Source organism: Erpetoichthys calabaricus, chromosome 2, assembly GCF_900747795.2.
Source record: "Erpetoichthys calabaricus chromosome 2, fErpCal1.3, whole genome shotgun sequence".
Lineage (NCBI taxonomy): Eukaryota > Metazoa > Chordata > Cladistia > Polypteriformes > Polypteridae > Erpetoichthys > Erpetoichthys calabaricus.
The window spans coordinates 63,970,198-63,989,046 of NC_041395.2; the positions used below are offsets into that span (position 1 = coordinate 63,970,198).

The window sequence follows — 18,849 nt, forward strand, 5'->3', positions numbered from 1 at the left end:
GAGCAGGGTTCCTGACCTGAGGGGCTGAATTCAGCCAGGGTGAAACAACTTAATCCCAGAGTCTAGATGCTTATTTTTATGGAATGGAAAAAAATCACACATTTATCTTCTGCAGATGGTGTTTGGTGTGGAAGGGAAACACCTTTTGCGGGCGGGGGACAGCAATAAGACTTGTGGAATCGCCAACATAAATGTAAGATGTGATTAAATCTATCTCTTTTCCCATCTCAAATCTGACATACCTGCTTCCATTTCAGATCGCTAAAAGGCTACAGGAGGTGCACTTAGGCCTAACGGCCTCGTGCCTCCACCCAGCCCCGTTTAGGTCTCCATCTGCTAGGAAGCACAATTAGGCCCAGGCCCACAATCCTAAAGTCACCCCACCAATAAAATAAAGAACAACTCCGAGGGTACTTAAAGCATTGTTTTACTTTCATGACACTCTTCTTTTTTTAGCTCTTTATATTTCTGCAGTATATAGCACCTTTCTTGGCTAATAGAATGACAAAGGTAGCCCAACAAAGAAGTGTGAAGTTGCTACCGTTAAGAGGTGTTGTGAGTGGACCAAAAAGGTTTGTAAACAAAGAGCATGGCATGTATTATGAAAAGGCATGTCTGAAATAAGGACGACCGTTTCCATGTGCTACTTTTTTTACGTACTCTTTCCAAAAAAAAAAAAAAACCTGCTACATAATCCATTTCTCAGAAGAAGGTACTTGAAAGCAAAAATAAAACAAAACTTCATGAAAGAGCTCATCATTCATTATACAGTAGGTGAATGTGTCATCCTTATGCGTAACTGGCTTTTGTTATGCTTTCTTAGTGGAGAAAAATGTTAAGGATGGAGAAAGAGAGAGAGAGAGAAAGAAAGTTCAGATTCGGTGGATACAGCAGCCACTCTGTGACAGCGCGGCCTAATACACCGGCCCCCCGATTTCCCACACCAAAGAATTACTACTCATCCTGTTGGAATCCTGATAAAACTCACTTTCTGCATGTCACTTCAAGTCCTGCCAGCCTTTGAAGTTTATCGAGGAAAAAGACCATTCATCCATCCATTTACTGAACCTGATCAATCCAGTTTTAGGGTCATGGGGGTGTAAGGAAGGAAACAACTCTATGGATCGCCACTTCACCTCAAGGCACACTCACTTCCACCAGGCCAGTTTTAGTGTTGTCACTTAACCTAACAAACATCTTTGAGATTGGGAAGGAAAACCAGAGTACATAGAGGGTGGCCTACATGAACAGAGACAGGACTTGCAAATCTTCACAAAGGCAATGGCCAGGCTGGCATTCATATCCAGTCACTGCTACAGCACTGGTCAAGAAAGAAAAAAATCTCTCTGCGGTATAAGAAAACACTAACGTCAAAGAGTGTCCAGTCCCTCAGAGCAATCTGATTGGTCAGTTGGGTTTTGGTGTGATTGGTCAGTTTGTTTTTTGGTGATGTGACGAAAGAGGAAGTGTGAGTGGAGTGAAGGCGCATGCTGTGGGAGTCACCTTCAAAGATGGAAAGTGTAAAACCGAACGGGAGGCGAGAAAGACGCTTCGAAAATAAGGCGCTGGTGGAGAGAGGTTCAGACACATGGGGACAGAGAGAACATGTAGGGCAAGAGATAGCAAATATTTTGAAATGATTCTATTACTGGTCTTTAGGGGCTAGTGTAAAATAAAGTGGGAAACTTACAAGTTGATGATTTGCAGGTCCAGGCTGATAATCCATGGGTTATGGAAGGAAAACCCAAATACACGGAGAGGAACCTACATGAATAACTTGCAAATCTCCACAAAGACAGTGACTAGGCTGGCATTCAAACCCCGTCATTGCTACAGCACGGCCCAAAAAAGAAAATTAACTCTATTACATAAAGAGTGAGAGCTATAAGTTAATGGTGTGTAGGTCGAGGCTGATGATCTACTGTATAAAGGACAGTACTGAAATGAATTACTGAAATTGATTGAACGGTGCAATGCAACCTTTGCTGCATACAATTAGTGGCTTTCATAGCTAACACCATCACAAGGTGTTGTAATAAATAGCATCTATCTGTTCATTTTGAGCACGTCTCTGGGAGCTGGAGCCTGTTCTTGTAGAAGCAGTGTACATCGTATCATTCTGTGCCAAACTCGGACTTGCTTATGACAAGGATGGATGTTCAACAACTGTCAGTGATGTGCAGTAAGAACTGCGCAAGAAATCGGACCTGCCCAAGCTGATGTGAAACATGACGAGTAATACAGGGTGAGTCAAAATTATGTTAGCATTTGAATGGCGGAAACAATTTATTCACAAAACATACTTCATATGTGCAAGACGATTTACAGGAATGGCTCAATCTGTTTGCCATCATGTTCAACACATGTACCATATGTGGCACATAAACTGACCACAAAAATTATATATAAGTATATACACAGCAGTATCATTAGAGTTAACACAATTTTGACTCACCCTGTATATACTGTAGTTTGAGTAATTTGTAAATTAAATCAAATTTTATTTGTCACATACAGTTATGCACAGTATAATATGTAGTGAAATGCTTATCTGCTGAAAGAATGTGCATTAGAGGAAAATAAAATGGCAACAAATAGTAAATGCTCAAACCTATGAATATCAATTTGTACAATAATCTTTTTTATTTAATACACTACCATGGCTGTTTGTTTGTCTGTCCAGGATTTTAAATCACCTGTAGCTTGCAAACCGTTTGACCTATTGACCTGAAATTTGGTACACATATACTCCGTGATGTCTACTATCCACTTTCGGGGTGATGATTTTGATTCCTCTTTTTATTTTTATTTTATTTCATTGTAGAATCATCTCTCAGCAGGGTGGCTGTGTGGCACATATGTACGGGCGCCGTTCTCATTCCTACCACTTTTGCCGTCACGTCCCCTACCTCTTCATATCTTAAATCATTCTTGAGGCAGATTGAAGACTTAAGTGCCAGCTTAAGTGAAAAATTAAAGAAAATGTACTAAATAATCACAACACAAACACTGACTTAATCAGTTTTAATGCGAAAAGATTCTGATGAAAGAAGAGAAGCAGCGGGCCGCTAGGGTGGAGAAAAGAAGATCAGTTCAGGAAGCAGCAAGCGCATCAACCTCTGAGCAAACGAATGCTAAACGTACAGAGAAAGAGGATGAAGACTAGGAACGCTCAAGTCAAGTGTAGTCACTGCACGTTATCATGCATTGCGCCGTTACTGGTAACATTATATTAGTATTATACATACATAGATAATGTGCACCTGCAAAATTGGACTTTGTTTGGTCTTTCCTAAGACTTTTGGAAAGCACAAACTCAGGTGTGCTTTCTGTTGGCCGAGACAATAAAATGACAAGTAAGAGCGATATCTCAAGCCAAAGACATGTTCCCTCGCTACCACAAATTCTGCAGTTGAGTTTCCAGCATTTGGAGAAATCGCAGGGGTCAACACTTCCGGAGTGCAATGGATGAACCTCACCCTGGGAAAAACCACCTTAGTGATCGTGGTACAGTATCTCCTCTGCCAGGTCCCCCCGTGCATGGAGTTGGCATTTTCTCCTCGTGTTTCTGTGGGGTCCTCCAGTATCCTCCCTCAGTCCAAAGACAAGTGAGTGAGGTGGATTGACAATGGTGAATTGGTCCGTGTGTGTGTTGTGTGTTTACTCTGTGAAAGACTGGCGCCCTGGCCAGAGATTCTTCTTGCCTTGTAAACTGATGCTTGCTGGGATTGGCTCTTGCTTCCCAGAAATCCTGCTTAGGATATAGCGGGGTTTAAAAAATGGATGGATGGACAAATGTATTTAGGATGTAGCAGGAAAATCACCAAGACACAGACAGTGTGGAATACAGGCCTCTGGATGTATAGGGCCACGGCTTTGACAACTCTGCCATTTCTCTATAAACTGGCTACCTAACACACAGAGCTGTAAACATATACATTGATTGGCTAACTGATTTAACTGGATGACTTTTATTGTAACAGAAAGAAGACGATTACCTGCAAAAGCAATTTTTTATCGTGCACGTATCATCAGTTAGTCACAACAATAAAACCAAAAGTGAGATGGTGGCCTTTATGGATGACACTCCTTCCTGGCCTTCTGTGTTCATGTGGACTTACTGTAAATCCTGCCAAAGAGGTGCTGTGAAATTATCCGTGTGAGGCTTTTGTGCATATACTAGAATATAAAGCATTGCTCCAGTCTTTACCAAGATGAAGAGTTTAGCTGAAGTGTTTCCATCCTTCCATCATCTACCCCACTTAGTCCTGTTTACTCTTGCAAGGGCTGAAGCTCAGCCCGACACCACTGAACCAAAAGCAGAAAAGCAAGCATGACCGAGGCAATTAGAGTCAACATTCAGCCTGATAGCAGGCGTCTTTGGGATTGGTGAGGGAAACCAAAGTGCACGAGAGCACAAGAGAAGAAGCACAAGAGCGGACGTCAGGGTTTTATGCAAATTTGTAGTTTTTATGACTGATTCCCATTGCAGCTTCTTACAAGAACAGACAAGGATCCAGCCAGTCAGTTCTTAACGTTATAAAACACTTCTCACAGCAGGCGAGAACACAATAGAAACTAAGACAAGATAATTACCACTGACAGCTCACAAGAAAACCTTCAGCTTCTTAAAAAAACAAAAGAAGATAAAGTTTTAAGAAGTCGAGGCCAGGCTCCACGGTGTCAGTTATTCACTTTGCCCATATTCACAATGGGCTCACATTTTACTTGAGTTTCTGATTCCTATTAAAATACCGCAAAAGGTTAAAAATTAACCTTCTTAACTTTGTAAATTAAAAGACTGGACATTTGGAGAGTGCATGTGGCTAGTCTGTATGCCCTCGACTGCACACACAACAGCAGCAGCAGCAGCCCAGTACTCACCAGCTTCATGGTGAAGTTGTTCTGTTCCCAGCGCCAGAGCATCACGCTCATCTTTTTCAAGAGCCAACAAAGCACCTGCTGCTGGACTGAGCAGGGCACAGTCACCAATGCCTAGAGAAGCCCCTGTCCTCCTGTAGGTCTGATTCATGATCCATCGAGTCCGGTCAAATAAATAAATAGATCCTGTCTGCCGCCCTGCTCCCCACCGTCCCGAGTGGCACCTCTGCTCTGAGAACTTTTTAAGATGCACAGTGCGCTCAGCAGAAAGGCTTAACCTCAGCCAATTCAAACATTCCCAGAATGACACTCCAGGAGGTGGGCTGGGGGTGGGGGGATTGCAGGGGGAGGTATCTAATACCCATAGGAGACAAATTCAGGAAAAAGACCCCCTCCTCCCCCCCCCCCCCCTCGGCAGCTGAAAGGACAGCCCATTTTGGCTGTTCCTACTTCAATGAACCTTTCTGCGGTGGGAGAACAAAAAAAAAAAGGGGGGGGGGTGTCATTTAACCCTTTCACTTTTACAGCTTTGGCAGAATACTACGATCCAAAAAAGAAAGTGTGCTAAATCAATCCAATAAATCAATCTTTTGACAAATAATGAAAAAATCCATTCATCTGTTTTCTTTAAACTTTCTTAGCGTGATGTTAAGGGGGGCCTGATAAGGATATTAGTACGTTAGGATCAGTGAAAGCAATCCCAAAGATCACATGTTCAGAAATATATATTATTTGGCTACATTTGACTTGACTGTATGTAATGTTATCTTTTTCATTGTGATCGTATGGAATGTTGTTTTCTTCGAATAAAATTAAATAAATAAAAAGAAATATATATGTATAATTTAGAGTTGGAGCCCAGGGACAGTAGGTAAAGTGACTTGCTCAACGTCAAGAAGTGAGTCAGGAGCAGGAAATGGACATTGGTGAGTGACACGATACTAGGCATTAATAATTACAGCCTGTTGAAGACAAACCTAAATTATCACATCTTGTTTGATTGCACATTACCAGAAAAGATTTTGCATACAGTAAGAAATTAATATCTTAAGAAAGTTTAATCTAACCTATTGGTAACACTCGTGGCACTGAATTAGCCAATCAGCTAATAGAATCGCTTTTAAAAAACTTTAGCACTTGTCTGGTAAGTACACCACTCAGCAGTCTCCATTTGAAGCCTTTGTGTTCAATGGCAAGAAATCAGTCCAAGGGAAGCACTACAGAGTCTCCAAGGTTTTCACATTCAACATTTGCCCGACCACTTTTCCTGGTTACTTATTAACAACACGTTTAGAGAAGACTAAAGGTGTATGGGCCGGGGGTGCATTAGGATGTTTGTTCGGATGTTTGTGCTCACCTTTCCCACACCTCAGCAAACTGCAGAATGAGCTCAGAATCACATGATATAGAAACATGTCAGGCCAGTGCCAGGCAATTCACTGCAGTAAATTCCCCAAACCCTCGAAGCAATGGCCTTAAACAGCGCCCCATTTTGGCAGAGCGTGGAAATGTCATTTTGTGATTGAGTTTGGGTTGTGTAAACTCATACTGTAATGGCATATCCACTCCATAGAAAATAATGACATTCTGACAACTACTAATATTCTTCACTTTTTAAAGTACAGCAATTAACTTCTGAAAAGTCACAGAGCTGTGCCACAAAGTGGACATACGAGAGAGGGGAAGCGTGATGTCTTTGAGTCCGAGCTCACGTGTGCCCCATAATGTCCCATACTTAGTGCGACCTTACTTTCCTGACAGAGTTATATCTAATAAACAATGAATTGCATATCTGATGAGCACATAAAAGGTAGTTATTCATTTCTCAAACTGTGGCTATTGACAACTAGCTATTCTAATGCAACAATAAAAATATTCTTAGTTTCCGTTACTGTCAATCACTTTCAAACTACTCTGTTTTCTGTGTATTTAAACAAATCTGTGTCTTTACATGAAATGATTCCGTATTTAGTAATTTGCAAAAATGTATACTTGCATTTTATCAGAGAACTCGTCAGAGCGCCGTATGCCTGCAGTAAGTGAGGAACACTAAGGTGACCTGGTTTTTTCTTTTTCATTCTTTATTTTACCTTATACAATTTCTTGTATTAGGAATTTGTTAGTTTTCACATACCACTTGGGGTGAGAGCGCAGGGTCAGCCATTGTACTGCACTCCTGGAGTAAGGGCCTTGCTCAAGGGCCCAGCAGCGTAGGATCTCCTTTGGCAGCAACGGGGATTCGAATCGTCAACCTTCCAGATACCAGTGCAGACTGGGCTACAAACACATTCTTCAGAAGACCAAGCTCAGGAGAAATAAAATACCGGCTGCAATTCATAAATCTGCACTGCTAATAGCCCCTCTTCTCCCCATCATATGTTGTGTTGTATGCATTTATGATTAATATAGCATCAGAGTTTTTTAAGCAAGGAAGACAGAAGTTTCAAGGTAGGGTTGTTTTATATTCAATAATCACGGGGCTGGAGAGCGCCAATGTGTTCCATGTTGATTAGCACATAAAAGTAAGAATTCCACTTTTCTCTGTACATGTGATAATAATGACCTGATGAACCTACAGACAGACCCAACTTATGCACAAAAAAGATATGTAGAACATCCCAGAATTCAGCCCTGCAGAAGTCCAGGACTAGCTGTATTAATTTAATCAGTGCAGTCAATTGGGAAGAAATTCTCATTTTCTGTGACAAGCAGATCAAGTGACTGGCCCCAAGGCACACAGTATTTCTATCTTGATGCTTCTTCCTCATGATTTCCAGCTTAATTCTACAGTAGCTGCAGATTTTCATTGCTAGCAGTCAGGGGCTAATTTCTGCTTCTAAATAATGCATTTGCCAAAGCAGAGCCCCTTGTTGATCCATTCCTGTAATTAAAAGAATCTAACATCAGTTCTTCTGGTCTTTTAACTAAAATATTATCAGTTTCGTTTTCTTATCTGGGATCACTTCTAGTTGTTTCCATTTGAGTTACACTAATGAGCGGCTACAAGTGAGAAAGACAGGGTCTGTTTAATCTCCGTCGTACACTCATTCGCTGCATGCCCATTGTTAGAAAATAAAAAGTGAATTTAGAGCCCTAGTTAAAACCTAATGTAAAGAAATGGCTAGGGGCCGAGCTTCTGCCAATACCATATATTATATTTCTAAAGATGTAGTAGCCCTGCCAGGTTAGGCAGCATCGATTTAAGATGAAGGTAAAATAACCTGAACCCTTATGGATTAAAACTTTAGGCAGCTGGCCGCATTACCTGCCAGTTGGCACAAAATGCTGTTTCTAGTGGCGCAGTGGTAGTGCTGCTGCTTTGCAGTAAGGAGACTGTGGAAGATTGTGGGTTCGCTTCCCGGTTCCTCCCTGTGTGGATAGCGCTTTGAGTACTGAGAAAAGCGCTATATAAATGTAATGAATTATTATTATTATTACAGTCCGCCACAAGAGTAAATTCAATGACTTTATAATGTGCCAGCTGGCTTCACTGCATTGGTTTCCTGAGTGTTTAAGAATTATTTACAATGTTCTATTAGGAACTCACAAAGCAATTAATGGGAACACCTCAACGAATCATTTTATGTTTTATGGCAGCACCATCTCAAACGTGAATTGAGGCTGAAATGCCTGTTATGTGGTAGCCACATTATAAAACTGCAGTTCTTACCTATAATCTGGACCATTTTATTATGCAGTCATTCTTGCTCTTATGAAGAATTTCTGTTCTCATTCGGTTTAGTGTCTACAATTGCTGCCATTTGCTAAACATATAATCTAATTTGTTTTGTAATCAAATATCCACATTTTGTTAAAAGAAGAAGCCTTACTCAAACATCACCTAGGATAGGAGAACTAAATTTTTAGCCATAAGAGAAGTGGGACCTACGTCTCTGGCCAATGCCAGGTGTAGTCCTTAGGTAGCTCTATTGGGTAGACGAGTACTGTTGAGGTCTTTAAGGTGTTACGTCTCAGACCCGTGATAGATACAGTCAAGTATGGCTCATATATAGGGTTGTGGCTCTACTGTGTAAAGCTGGGACCTGGACTACTGGTCCACAAGAAACCCTACTCTAATAATAATAATAATTCTTTGCATTTATATAGCGCTTTTCTCACTACTCAAAGTGCTCAGCAATTGCAGGTTAAGGGCTTTGCTTAAGGGCCCAACAGAGCAGAGTCTCTATTGGCATTTTACGGGATTCAAACCGCCAACCTTCCGATTGCCAGTGCAGATCCCTAGCCTCAGAGCCACCACTCCGCCCCTAGGTACTCTAGTACCTTACACACCTTAATAATAACAATTCTTTACATTTATATAGTGCTTTTCTCAGTACTCAAAGCGCTTTTTACATAGTGTGTGGGAAGCCACTTCAATACCACTAATGTGTAGCATCTACCTGGATGATGTGACAGCAGCCATTGTTGCTCCAGTAAGTGCACCACACATGAGCTATAAGGTGGTGAAGTGGTGAGAGAGATAGCCAATTAGAGACAGGGGGTGATTAGGGGACCAGAATGACTAGGCCATGGTGGGAAATTTAGCCAGGAAATCTGGATACGGCCTACTACTCCTCAGCCATTTTTACACTGCACTGGGGCACTGGGATCAACAATCAGACCACCAGGAAAGAGCCCTCTGCTGGCCTCACCAACACCTCGTCCAGCAGCAACCCGAGCTTTTCCCAGATGGTCTCCCATCCAAGGACAGGCCGGGCCTGAATATCCTTAGCTTCATGTGGATGACCTCTTCTGAAGTGCATGTGGTATGGCCTTACATATATTCACACCTGATGGACTCACAATATTATAACTGCAAAAGAAAAGAAAAGTCCAAAAATGGACAAAAATGGGAGCAAGGACCCAGAAATACTTCCAAAAGGAAAACCAAAAGAGTATACTAAAACTATCATGGCTCCGAACCAAAAGGGTGTAAACAATATTGCAAACAAAACTGAAATGCTGAAGCAAAGGTCCTAACCGTGACAAGACATTCCTTTATGTAACCATACAAAGATTTTTCATTGTTGATTTATTCAAAGACTTGGAAAGCACTGGTGAGGCCTCATCTTGAGTACTGGGTGCAGTTTTGGTCTCCAGGCTACAAAAAGGACATAGCAGCACTAGAAACGGTCCAGAGAAGAGTGACTAGGCTGATTCCAGGACTACAGGGGTTGAATTATGAGGAATGATTAAAAGAGCTGAGCCTATACAGATTAAGCAAAAGAAGATTTATGAGTTGACATCACTGAAGTATTTAAAGTTATGAAGGGAAACAGTACAGTGAATCATGACTGTTATTTTAAAATGAGTTCATCAAGAACATGAGGGACACAGTTAGAAACTTGTTAAGGGTAAATTCACACAAACATTAGGAGGTTTTTCTTTACACAGAGAACCAAAGACACTTGGAATAAGCTTCCAAGTAGTGTGGTGGACTTTAGGAACTTTCAAAACTCGACTTGCTGTTTTTTAGAAGAATTAAGTGGATAGGACTGGTGAGCTTTGTTGGGCTGAATGGCCTGTTCTCATCCAGATTGTTCTAATGTTCTATTGTACACAGTCAGTTTACATGTTGAATGCAAGTGTCATCAGGCATCATGTTGAAGTTTCGTTGCGTGTCTAGCCTAGGATGAGGTAACCACAAAAAAGATGGCTACAGTCATAAAAAACAAACTACAAAATAGCATTTGTAGAAATAATAAAATAATTTGAAACATGCCCAGCAAAACAAAGAATTCATGACACAGAAGGTTAAAGATAAACCCTGACCTGCCTGTAAACCCAAACCTAGGAATGGAGACAAACAAACACAGGGTGTTGTGGGGAACAAAAATGACAGAATGAGAAGGTAAGAGGGTCTTGTCAAGGACACCACTTATTGTTCTGCATGATTTCTCCTTTAGAAAATCTTTCCATTATTGAATCTTCCTTTATTTCAAAATTAATTTAAGAAATGTTCTGGTCTGCGGTGATGATGCTAGACAGGGCCTAGCTGTGACTATCTGGAATTTGCCATGCAGTGGGACTGAATAGTAAAGGCACTGTAACAATACAAATGCACACCCACTTTGATGAAGGCCGTGACTTTCCATCCTCGACTTATCCCCCAAAGCTGCTAACAAGGCAGATATCACAATACGCCATGATGCATGTGCTGAGACAACAGATGCGCATAACTAACAGTAAGTGCTATTATCTGCCGCTTTATCTTCTGTCTCTGTGAAAGGACAAACAATAGGTCGAGATGTGAGGCAAAAAGAAAAGGTCAGAGGTCAGTGTATAGCTCCATCCATGTCTTCAGGAGAAAAATACATGGTGGTGGGCCTGAGACAGGGATATACCTCAGAATTGCACCCCCAGTACATTCATCTTGGAGTCTTTAATCATATAGAGCTCCAGAGACACGCTTGACACAGAAACCGTTTGAAAGCAACCGCACACAGATACACAGGCAGCAATGTATGTCAGAGGGAAACAAATAAATATGTGCAGCCTGTACAAGTAGACCAACTCTCATTAGATATTTAGTGTGAGTGGGTCTGTGTGTGTGTGTGTGTGCGTGCGTGTGTGTGTGTGTGTGTGTAGCACACGCAAGTTCATTAGCAGCGCTACCTTCTCCAGATAAGAAAAACCTCCGCCTTCCAACTCATCTCACACTTCTCATGGATTACCATTCTGGCCCACCAGACTCCAAAAGCCTTTCAGGGAAAATAAAAGAGGCCAAATACCGTCATGTAGCACCATCCCCTTTGAATCTGCCAGGCCTCCATGCAAAAAATGGATCGAGTTTGTGCACTAATGTTACAAAAGCAGACATTTAAAGTGGATTGGAAAGAAAGGAATGGAGCGAACAAACAGACAAACCAATTAAGTTTGAATGCTGTAGCCTGCAAGACACAGGCACAGCTATGGAGAAAATGAAAGGAAACAGATGTCCCACTTTAATGAACACCATGAAACTAAGTCATCATAGCCAGAACAATTATCCTATATTGAAATCCGGCAGATCTCTATTCAATCTGTTGTTTCCATTAGCAAAGCAGGTAAGATTACATCTTGTCTGTCTGTGTCAACGCACACAGATGCTCTAATGCCCCCTTTTTTATTGGAGATTACATGTGCAGTATTGACACGCACGTCTGACACCATGAGCCACCATAACCAGCACCATGTGCTTCCAGAGCGTCGTTACGGGTTCTTCATGCTTGTCAAATGAAGGCCCCATCTGGGCTGCTTATCCAGATTTGCATTCTTAATGGGGCTGCTGAGCATTTGGGATGATAAGAGGTAGAAGGGATTTTTGGTTGAGGAGACAGGCTGGAAATGGCAATTCCATCCATTAGCTGCTTCAGTGAGCAACACTCAGTGAGTCCCACCACTGAACTGCGCAACTCCGACTGGACACTGATGCACGGATGCAAGGGCTCATAGAGGAGATGACAAAGCAGAGGAACCACTAGCCTGTGGAGATAAGTAGCTCACGATGGCTGTTTGTTAAAACTGAAACCGAAAGGAAGTCAGTAGGATGCAACTGATGGGCAAACGTTCTGGCAGTCTGATGCTATCTTCTGCTGCCCGTGTGGTGTAAACGGATAAGAGTTTGTGCCTTCCTGCAAGACGGCATTTGAGAAAGGTACTGATCATGCTAAGAGAACCACCAGACTTAACGCACCTAAGAGCGCTGATAATCTGTCTGAACAGGCGTGAATGAGACATTCTGAATTCTAAAATTTGGATGTCTTTTGACACTTACCACTTTAGGATATCCACGATCGATAGCTCACTGCTCGTGGTAGTCACAGGATTTCTCCTGCACTTTTATGTCTTCAATAAAGACATCGGTCACCAATGGGGACTTCACACTCAATAAAGCGGATAGGGTGTCTCTGTACATCACTCCATTTTGTTTTTTTTATCAGATACTGAAAAGCCAGAGCTTCAGCAGGATGACAGCGAGGTATGGCAGCTATGCCTCAACAAGTGTAACAGTGCATGTGACACCAAGTGAGGCTCCATATGTGTCTGACCGCTCTTGAGAGGTCTTGTGAGCAGGTCCTTGAACCCTCAGCTTGGTATAAAAGGGCACTGGGCACAGAGCTGTGTGCATACCGATGAGGATTGGGCCATAAGAGCAAAGGGTGGCAAGATGCCATAGCTGGGAGCGTCAGTGTGACTCTAAAGCAGCCAAGAGCAGAGCCTAAGCAGCCGCCTAATGACTGCTGTGCATTTTGTATATTTTGGTATAGCATTGCATATAAAGGCTGATCTGTTTTTTCAACATTTTCTTAAAATAAGAACAGAAAAGGTTTAATAAAAATCCAAAATTGTGTTGTATCACAGCAGTGATGACAAACTTAATATCATGACGCCCAGGTGCAAGAAATCACCTCTTTTTATAAATTGTGTTAAGACACATTTTCTTAGCATATTGAATTGAAAAAAAAAAAATGAATAAAACAAAAATCCCTGCGTACAAAAAGCCGGCTAGCCGTGATTGTCCCTCACAACTGAGTTACAGTTCTGCTCAAGGCACAAGTAGAGCAGAATGTCCTTGAAGAGAAAGCTGCGCCACTCCTGCATAGCCTCATGGGAAATCCCATATGCAAACTTCCTAATGATGCAGCTTACGTCACACCATAAAACAACAGAAAGCAGACAGTTTGTGATTTCTCCGAGTGATTTATGGTACTTCAGAGGGGGTTGAATTGGTTTATTTTACAAATTTCAAACACATTAAAAAGAGAGGGGCCTGGACACTGCATTTAAAGTCAATTCTGTGATTACTGGACTAATCTTTTTTTTTTATTCCTTATTATGCAGATACCTTTATCCAAGAGAACTTATAAAAAAAGCATATTATTATACATATTATAATAATTATCCATCCATTTTCCAACCCGCTGAATCCAAACACAGGGTCACGGGGGTCTGCTGGAGCCAATCCCAGCCAACACAGGGCACAAGGCAGGAACCAATCCCGGGCAGGGTGCCAACCCACCACAGTATAATAATTATTAATAATAATAATAATATGTGGTGGGCTGGCGCCCTGCCCGGGGCTTGTTTCCTGCCTTGCGCCCTGTGTTGGCTGGGATTGGCTCCAGCAGACCCCCGTGACCCTTTAGTTAGGATATAGCGGGTTGGATAATGGATGGATGGATAATAATAATAATAATCATAATAATAATAATATGGAGACTCTGTTTGAGCTGATGTGAATAGACGCCACTCAACTAATTATGGGACTTCTAAGGATCATTGGGAACGTTGAACTCTGGGAATACTTCATTTATAATTAACTTTGAAGGCTTTTTAGTTTCATATTAGATCTTAGATTTTGTGTTGATTAATGTTAAAAAAAGATTCAAAGTAATAACAAAATGAAATTAAAAAAATCCAAAGTGATAAACAGTTTGTGTGGACACAGTAGCCGGAAAAGTCTTAGCTGGTCATTCATCCTTAATTGTGTGCTTTCGTTCAGTTTGTTTGTTTGCTTGTTTTTAACCAAGGATGCCACAGGCGATTCAGGAGTGTGACCAGATGGGCTAAACAAGGTTGGGACATTTTTGCTGATTCCTCAATCCAAGTGTCTTTCACACGTCTTGCTTCATTACTGCTCTTCGAAAGGTCAGACAAGAAGGAGCCACTCTTGGATTTTATGAAGAACAACAAAGCAGTTTGTTTTGAACTGCCTTGTGCCCACTAGAGGGAGCCGAGAGCCACACATCCAGGCCATTTGTGTAATGAGGCAGGGCGCGCTCAGTGTGTCAGTAGGTCAGGAGAGCGTAACCTGAAATAAACCCAAAGGATCAAAAGGCCATGACAGCGAAGGAAGCAATGAAGTTAATCATTCACTTGGCAGTTACTGTAATGGCAAATGGACATCCATCACTTCATTTTCTGATTCGGCTTTTTCCGGAAGCAGGAGACCACTCAGGGCAATTGGGCCGCAAGTATGAACAAATACTCAGTGACATGCAAATCCACTACAGGACTCCCTCACTCCTTTGTCAGTCTGACGTAAAGGAGCCTAATAATTTTATGTATTTCTTAAGACACAGAGATTGGAAAGGAACAGAAACCCTCAGGCTTCACTCCCACACAGCCCACTCAGCACAGAAATCTCAAGGCAGCCGCACAGGTGGATGTTTTATGACATAAAAAAAGGATTGGGAAGGGCATGAGAAACTGCGCTGCTATTATTATCCTTTGACGAGGAAAGCTTCACAAACACATGAAAAAAAAAAATACTTCAAAAGAAACAAATTACAAGTCGGCCCTGTTCCCGCCACATGGCCCACAAACTCCACATCAAGGAAAGCCGCAATTACACACCTGGCGACATTTCGTTTTGTTTCGTACAGAAGCACTCCAGCCACCCGTGTTCACATGGAGCCACCATAAACTACAGGAAGGTCAAGCAGGGGCTGAGCACAGGAGCCTGTGGGACAGCATTAAAGCTCAAAGTTCAAACTCCTCCGCGCCAACCACTGTCTGCATGGACAGAGTCCACGCGTCCAGAATAATTCAACCAATTGAGTCACCCATGAAACGGGATCCGACACACATGGCTTTGATTGCTCGGGCATGGCGTTAATCAAAAATGTGAAACTAGAGCTTCTGCTCGCAGATAACACTAACATTATAGCCTACTGTTACTGAAAATGTGAACATTAATACAGATACACGCACAGGACAATTTCATATATCCAGCCACATATCCTATTTCTGAACAGTCTAGGGCGCTTGATCCAGTCCTGCTGGTAACACTGTTTAGAAAATGGGCAGCAACCCTTAGGGGGTCTTTTACATAGGGGAGACAACCTGGAGGTACAGCCGGGATGCCCTGATTATGGAAGGATCGGGGGGAGAGAGTATTTCCAGGACAGTTTCTCCCCCAGGCCAACAGAGGGCAGCCCGCTTGGTTTCCAGCAGGGCCACGGATTATGAGCATGGGAGCTCAACCCTGCTGTCCACCGCCAAGGGGTGCATGGACATTTGCAGGGCCCTATTTGGCAGCACTTCTGCTACACCCGGAAGTGTGCTGGAAGAAGCTCATTGGGCACCTGGAGTCCTTCTGGATGCCCTATAAAAAGGGGCCGGTCAGCAGCATTCAATGGACTGAGTCGGGAAGAAGAGGACAAAGCGTGAGGAGGAGGAGGAGGAGTGGAGGACTGTGATATGGACTTGTGCCGGATTGTGTTGTGAATAAATAAACCGTGTGCTGTGTGGCAAAGTCGTGTCCTACCTGTCTGTGTTGGGAACAGGGCGGCTGTATGTGCCTTGGGCTTCACAGTATGTAAGTTACAGGCAGACATATAAGAATTTGTTAAACAGGCGCACACGCACAATGGGCAGTTTATTTTTTTATTTAACTGTTGCTATCCAGTGTGGCTCACAGGTCACCACGGTCAATGCTGCAGTTTTTCTGCTTGTAAAACAGAAGCACCAGCGTAAGCAGTAGAGCGACTTGTCACGTTCTTTGCAACTTAATAAGAAACAATACTTTCAGTACTGGAAATATCCACCAGATGGCAGAAATTACCCACTGATGTGCTTGTCCTGCTGGGTAAGGCCTGTGTGGGAGACACAAGAAGATGACTTGGCCAGCATAGAAGGTTCAAGGAGCAGCATAGCATAGCATGACAAAAAGTCTCAACCAGACTTTATTTCCAACTCTTTTGATAATATATTTTAATCTTGTGTATGTTTCATGTTATTTTTTTCTATACCATACTGTAATACTGCATTCCAAGTAAATTAAAAAGTATTGAATAGAAATGACCTGAACCACATTATGCCAAGAGCAGTCAAACCATCAGGGGATTCTGGGTGCAACCACCCCTGGACTGTGTAAACAATCAAGTACCAGCACACCGAAATGACCAAGAGGAAGCTCAGTGAAACAACCGAGTATCTGCAAGTCAAAATGATCAATCAAGTCTTGCGTCTGAAATACCGGGCTGCATTAAGTGACCCGCTGTACGTGTGCTTCATTACTCTCTGTTAAGGAGTTTGTCTTGCTAGGCAAAGTGGTCTTAGAATCAGGATCAGAATTCACCTGGGATAGAGATGGAGGGCAGTTCTCTCAACTAAATTTACCATCTTTTCTTTTTACATCTTTAATATTTCTAGCACAACAGCCAAGTATCGGCCACCTAAACAATTCTACTTACACACCACCATTATAAATCATCTCACTTAAATACTGAATGCATTTATAGAGATTGCAAGAATAATTAACCTGGAAGGGATGCTAATCTATTGTATGGCGGTAGTACCAGTTAAATCAAATAAAGATAAGAAGAAATAACATACAATAGTAAAGTAGTACAAACCTATGAAAGCTGCTATATGAATGCAGTAACACGGTACAGGGTACGAGCTTACTGCTGTGTAGCAGACACAGGGAAGCTACTTATGTGGACACCGGATCACTGCTTGTAATTATAGTAAATGGCTGCTCACTGCATGAGCATGCACTGCAGTAAATAAAATAATTACAAATGCATGTAATGTGACTAAATAGCCTGTATAGACTAAAGGGTTCCAAAATTTAAAATAACAAATCATTTGCAGTGCATAAACATATTAGCAGCTCATGAGAGGCAAAGACATACAGTAGATAGATAGATAGATAGATAGATAGATAGATAGATAGATAGATAGATAGATAGATAGATAGATAGATAGATAGATAGATAGATAGATAGATAGATAGATAGATAGATAGATAGATAGATAGATAGATAGGAGGGTTGTTTGATAAGTATGGTGAAAAAGCAAGTTAAACACCGTTTTTTTTGGGAAAAAATCGATGTCTCAACATAGTCTCCATTGAGGGCTATACAGTATGTTTGATCCAGTGAGCTTCCAATTTTTTCATCTTGTTTGAAAAGTAGCTTTTCTCAAAGGCTGCAAAATATGCATTGATGGTGGCAATGACATCCACATTTGATGAGAATGTCTTCCCACTGAGACAAATTGTTAAGTTTGGGAAAAGGAAGAAGTCACACGGGGCCAAGTCCGGAGAATAGGATGGCTGAGTAATCACTTCATGGCCTAAGCCTATTGCAATGTTTGATAGATAGATAGATAGATAGATAGATAGATAGATAGATAGATAGATAGATAGATAGATAGATAGATAGATAGATAGATAGATAGATAGATAGATAGATAGATAGATAGATAGATAGGACGGACTGACAGAGTGATAGACAGACTTGAGACAGGTTTCGTGTCCTCTCTTCCAAAACAAAGCCACAAGCACTCAGTGCATCAAATGAAAACACAAACCTTGCATACAGAATCCAAAAATGGATCAGCAGTCAAAAGAAATGTTACTGTCCAGCAACTGGTACACCTACAGTAATCAAAAGACAGTCATCAATAGACCATTCCATTTTGAGTCTTCTCTTAAATTTAGTCCCTCTTATAAGACCATAGTGATGGCTTTGATTTCCTTCCGTTGATTTCTAACAAACCACACATAATACAGTATGTGTTTATCTAGACATACAAGCATATCTAAATCCGTGTGTATTGTACTGTATTTATGTACTTTAAATATAATTCTCATTTATCAAGGCACTGACGAGTGAAAACATGTTGCCTGTTGGTTGGATATGCACACGTGACAATGCTACTTTTATTTCTACTACTACTACTACTTACTACAACTCCTGAAATTCTCCTTCTTCAGTAATTTTTTTAGCACCCCCACCACTGCGTTTTACATAACATTAATTGCATTTGTGAGAACAACTAAAGGCCATTTGTGAATTGCACGGAAATATATGGCCTTCTTCATTCAAATCTAAAGCTCCTGATCTCTTTTTTAGCAATTCAAATATATTTAAAAAATATACTGTATACAGTATATATATATCCGCCTTAAGTATTCGCATTGGAGAGTTAAGTCAGAAGGAGAACTCAACTCCTCCAGTGACCTATGGGAAATGA

The 18,849-nt window shown here is 41.6% G+C and overlaps 1 protein-coding gene and 1 pseudogene across 5 annotated transcripts in view; both read right to left on the reverse strand.

Annotated features, from left to right (window-relative positions):
- The window catches only part of nav2a (neuron navigator 2a), a 327,423-nt gene that overhangs the window by 286,790 nt on the left and 21,784 nt on the right, over nt 1-18,849 (reverse strand). The gene's annotated exons all lie outside the window — the stretch shown is intronic.
- Nucleotides 3,358-3,530, reverse strand: LOC114647445 (uncharacterized; annotated as a pseudogene).